Source organism: Lathyrus oleraceus, chromosome 2, assembly GCF_024323335.1.
Source record: "Lathyrus oleraceus cultivar Zhongwan6 chromosome 2, CAAS_Psat_ZW6_1.0, whole genome shotgun sequence".
Lineage (NCBI taxonomy): Eukaryota > Viridiplantae > Streptophyta > Magnoliopsida > Fabales > Fabaceae > Lathyrus > Lathyrus oleraceus.
In genome coordinates, this window is record NC_066580.1 from 245,102,834 (window position 1) to 245,108,652 (window position 5,819).

Below are 5,819 nucleotides of genomic sequence, written 5' to 3' on the forward strand. Positions count from 1 at the left end.
AAGCCATGGAAGGGTAATCAAACGGGCTCTTAACCATTGACATTGAACGTCAGGGTGAGCAGATCAGAGGGTAATGAGGATAAGACCTCATAGCTCTTAACCCCGGACAGGGTGAGCTCATTACAAGGCGTGGGGGTTCAGAAAGATGGAACCCTCTCAACTGACCGACCGGACAAAAGATCTTGGGCTTTTGTTCTGAAGCATCGACACGTAGTGTGATCTTAAAGAACGACGCACTGAATAACGGGGGATTGACTACTAACCCCTTTTATCCGTCAATTGCCTCTTCATGGAGGTCTTTAGGCACAAAAATAAACACACAAAAACATTGCCTCCCATCGAGGTCTTCCAGCTAAGAAAACAGTAAAATGCGGGAAAAATAAAGGATCAAAAAGGTCTACCGTACGGATAAAGATCCGAAGTAACAGCAACTAAAGAAATAAGAAACCCGGAGATCTCTCAAGCTGGCACCATCAAAGAAAGCAAGTCAATACAGGTAATCAGAATAAATCTCCAAATGGTATCCCACAAATAAAGTGGAATACCAAGCAAGCTATCCTTTCAGGGCTCATGTGAGCCCGCACAAAAATAAACTCAACAAACAGGTTAGAGAAACAAGATGGAGTGCAATCAAGAATTGCACCAAACACAGAATCACATGAATCATGCCATTAAAGTTCACAAAAAGCTCACAAAAAGCAACCAAGGGTAGGAGGCCTAAACCTCTTGCCAAACACATGCATCAAAAGGGTATCAAAATTCAAAGTCAGGGGGCAAGCATCCACACATCAAGGCATGACATACATACTAAAACATGTGCCCACATGCAAAACCTAACGATAATACCTCATACATTCAGAGCACTCAAATTGAAAGCATAGAGTAATGGAGATAGGGCAAACCTGATTGGAGAGATCGAATGAAATTGAATTGCCCGGTTGAGTTTGCAAAGCAATCTGAGGGTTTATATGAGATGGGATTCGCTCTTTGCAGATGAGTTCCTTTCAGTCTCTGGAGGCTGCTCTGAACTCTGTTAGCTCTTCTCTCACTATCTTTTTCCAGGGTTTTTTGGGAGATGGAAGTCTAGAATTTATAACCTGATTTTTGTGGGCTCAAATGAGAGAGGTCCAAGTCCAAGATTTTTCTGTTATATTTTATTTATTTATTTATTTATTTATTTATTTATCGTTTCTTTTCGTTTTTTTTTAAAATGTGTGCGCTTCGCCTAGCGAAGGATTTGCTTGCCTAGCGAGCATGACAGTTCCTTTCGCTAAGCGAACCACGCTGCTCACCTAGCGAGCATGACATCTCGGGGACAGATTTTGTTTCTTCAAGATTAGCGCTTTGAGTGATGAATAGACCCCATTTGAACCTCTTTGAAGTAGCTCAAGTCTTTCCCTTGTGTTGACTGATCACCCGGATAGAACCCACAAAGAGTCTTGAATGATGTTCAAGCTTCTTGGATCTGATTCTGATTAACATGATGAAATGCAATATGAAATGTTAAATGACCTAAAAATGAATGCATGAATGAGGAGGGCAAATTTTGGGGTGTTACACTTTGGGCATGGTGATTTGAGACCTTGGAATTCATCTGATACCTATAACTTTGGCTTCTCTGTAAAGACTTGGATTGGTTACTTTGATTTCATCTGACACATGGATTAATATATGCTTATTTTTCTTGCTCGAGGTTGATCGTACCAAATTACACCGTATTTTTGACTCGAATTTCACATGTTTATTAGGAGTTTATCTTCATTTTATTTGTATTATGCCCTCTTTTCTCTTGTTTTCAAATATTTAGAACTTTTAGACACTCTTGGAAGAAATGAAGCAAAAAGACCTAAAAATAGGGTTTTTCGGCGAAATTACTCACACGGCGTTGCACATGGCGGTCGCTATAGGGGAAGCCATGAGTCACCAGCCCTCAACCAGGAGGTAACCTCCACATTCCCATGATTCACCCCATTTACACACATGGCGGGTGCCATGAAGGGATGGCGGGCGCCACCTTTGGAAATCACGTTCCCACTAAAGCCCACTAAAGGGAAGTTGAAGGGCACCATGGGCTTTACAAACTGCTGAGAATCTCTATAAATAGATCATTTCATTTCTTTTTCTATCATCCAACTTAGTTTTACAACACTAAGCATATAGTTTTCATTTGTAATAGCGATAATCCATCACATCGGGGGGTTATCGCACCATTATGAGATTGAGTTGGGTCACTTCGAGTTGCTGTCGTCTTTAGCTTCAGGAGTCGGAGGTTTATTTTTGTATCAGAATCGAAGCTTCCATTTGGAGTAGGTTCTTATTTATCGCTTTTTATTTATTTTCCCGCATCGCTTTTATTTATTTATTTCCCGCATCGCTTTTATTTATTTATTTCCCGCATCGCTTTTATTTTATTTATTTCCCGCACTCGCTTTTACTTTATTTATTTTCCGCACTCGCTTTACTTTATTTATTTTCCGCACTCGCTTTACTTTATTTATTTCCCGCACTCGCTTTACTTTATTTATTTTCCCGCATCGCTTCACTTTATTTATTTTCCGCACTTGCTTTACTTTATTTATTTTCCCGCATCGCTTTACCTTATTTCTTTTACGCACTTTACTCGCTCTCTACGCCTGACATTTTAAAACAAACTTTTCATCATGATTAACGACCATATGTTCGTTTGTGTTACCATGTCTGGCTAAATATTTTAAAGGTTAGAATGTAAGGATCGCGGTTAAAGTAATGTTTTACATATTGAAATCTGTAGAAATACTTTAAAGGCTGTTTTGATTTTTAACTTAAGTTTTCTAAAACAAACTTGGTTAGTTTTAATTATTCGAGGAGTGCGAAAGCACCCTAGCATAGTAACTAGGAATCTTTATCACTTTAAGGAAAAGCTATTTTTGAAACTGTTTTCGGACGCGTTGATAGGTTTAAAATCAGTAAACTCCTTAGGTAAACTTTCCAAATCAAAATCACTTTTCAACCTAGTCTATGAGTCTCATTTCTTAAAATAGCTTTACTACTTTAGCGTTCTGCGCACCTTCTATATGTGACAATAAAAAGCCTTAATTTAAGGGTAAACTCGGTTCTGAATACGCGAAAGCGACAATTCCCGTTAAATGGATTCTTTTCAAGAGTAGAAAATATTGCCTCATAAGTAGCTCTATTTAGACAATCGAAACATCACTTAACTGACGTGAATTTCATTCAACCTATCTTTACCTGCATTTATTATTTACTGTTATTTTGCAAACCAAATATCTCTTTTACACCGCCTTAGATAAGCACCGTAATGATAGTATTCGATAGATTGACGATTGGTCTCTGTGGGATCAATATTCTTTTATATTACTTTGACATTATTCGTGGACTTGCGAATCACAACGATCAAGTTTTTGGCGCCGTTGCCGGGGACCAACTTCGTCAAATTTCGTACCTTGTTGTTACACTGTATAGACTAAGGCACTTTTAGCCAGTAAATGCGAAGAACCCGTAGTACCGGAAATTTAGTAGATCCTTTAGCGGAACCCGAACGTTATACTCGTACACGCCTCTTACTCATCCGAATTAAGAAAGCTATGGCCGAGAATCGTGATAGGCGACCTTTTAAGGAATTTGCCCAACCCTCTGATGAGGAACCTAATTCGAGTATAGTAAACCCCCTTATACCTGCTAACAACTTCGAACTAAAACCGTCTTTGTTGCAATTAGTACAACAAAATCAATACGCGGGTCTCGCTCCTGAGAACCCAAACCAACATCTAAAAGTTTTTATCCAACTAGCCGACACCTTTAAATATAACGACGCTTCACCTGATGCGATCCGTTTAAGATTATTTCCTTTCTCCCTCAGGGATAGAGCATGTTCATGGCTAGATTCACTTCCAGCTAATTCGATAACTACCTGGGAAGACCTTAGAAGAGTATTCCTTGCTAGATATTTCCCCCCTAGTAAGACTGCTATTCTTCGGAACCAAATAACTAGATTTGCTCAAAACCAAGGAGAATCGCTTTTCGAAGCTTGGGAGAGATATAAAGAGCTATTAAGATTCTGCCCACACCATGGCCTAGAGCAATGGCTGATCGTTCACACCTTTTACAATGGAGTCCATTATAATACCAAGATGAGCATCGACGCTGCCGCAGGTGGCGCGCTGATGAACAAACCTTTTCCAGAAGCTTGTGACCAAATTGAGGATATGGCCGAAAACCATTATCAATGGGGAAATGAACGAGCATCAATAGAGAAAAAGGAGACCCAAGGTGGAATACATGAGGTAAGCTCTCTAGACATGATGCAGGCGAAAATGGACGCTTTAGCCCTTAGGATTGAACATATGTCTACAAACACTAACACCGTAGCAGTAGTCCACACAGAGTGCAAACTCTGTGGATCTAAAGGACACGAATCGGCGAAGTGTAACTCTTTAAACGAACTGAATATCGACCAAGTGAATTACGCCCAAGGGAACCCATTTTCAAACACTTACAACCCTGGATGGAAGAATCATCCAAATTTTTCTCATAGAAACCAAAACCCTATCCGAAATAATGCACCTCCGAGACCGCAAGGTTATCAAGCCCAAAAACCAAACCAACCTATGCAAGTTGTGCCCTAGAAGTCTAACCTTGAGAAGATCATGGAAAGCTTTATATGGGGCCAGACTCAGCAAAATAAAGAATTCCTAAACCAAAACATTCACGTAAACGAACTTATAACGCAATTAGGAACCAAGGTTAATCAGATAACAACTCATAACAAGATGCTTGAAACACAGATCTCACAGGTAGCACAAAACCAAGCCCCACAAACTACACCAAGAGGCCAATTTCCTGAACAACCTCAACTGAACCCTCGAGGGCAAGCTAACGCTATCTGGTTACAAAGTGGGACTGCTTACGAAAGGCCTTAGAACCCAGCAATGAGCGAGTCCAAATCTTCTGAAGAGAATATGCCTACCAACCAAGAAGAGGAACTAGAGGAACCTGAGAAACAAACCAACCTAGAAGGTGAAGCAAGGGATAAAACTTACAAACCACCGCCCCCGTACAAACCACGAATCCCATATCCGCAAATACTTAAACAAACCAAAGTCAATAACCAATATCATAAATTTATAAAAGTGATAGAAAAGCTTCATGTTGAGATACCTTTCACCGAAGCTATCACCCAAATTCCGTCTTACGCCAAATTTCTCAAGGACATCTTAACTAAGAAGCGTAGGCTCGACGATCCAAAACCCTTGGAATGCAACTTCATTTCTGAGGATAAACTTGCAAAGAAGGAGAAAGACCCTGGTAGTGTTTCTATACCTTGCATTTTAGGAAACCATGTGATCGACAAAGCTTTCCTAGACTTAGGTGCTAGTTTAAGTTTAATGCCCTTAGCTGTATGTAAGAGATTAAACCTAGCAGAATTACAACCAACTAAGATGTCCCTTCAATTAGCCGATAGGTCTATTAAGTATCCTGTAGGCATTTTAGAAGACATCCCGGTTAGGATCGGTCAACTTTATATTCCAACAGACTTTGTGGTCATGGATATCAAAGAAGACGAAGATATCCCTATCCTTTTAGGTAGACCATTCTTATCAATAGCCGGAGCTATAATAGATGTCAAAAGAGGGAAATTAACCTTCGAAGTAGGGGATGAAAAAATCGAGTTCATTCTTTTGAAATTCGTGATGGCACAAATTCTAGGAGACGCATGTTATGCGATCGATATCATAGATGAGTGCATAAGAGAATTTGATCAAGGAGAACCTAAGATCGAACTACCTTCAAACGCGAATGAAAAGGTGTTGGTGTAAGCC

General features: G+C 39.9%; 1 non-coding gene across 1 annotated transcript; it reads right to left on the reverse strand.

The window, feature by feature from the left end:
* Positions 1-3,968: 3,968 nt before the first annotated feature.
* Positions 3,969-4,075, reverse strand: LOC127124965 (small nucleolar RNA R71). The gene has a single exon (XR_007804435.1). It is a non-coding gene; the product is annotated as a small nucleolar RNA R71 (small nucleolar RNA).
* Between the last annotated feature and the right edge of the window lie 1,744 nt (positions 4,076-5,819).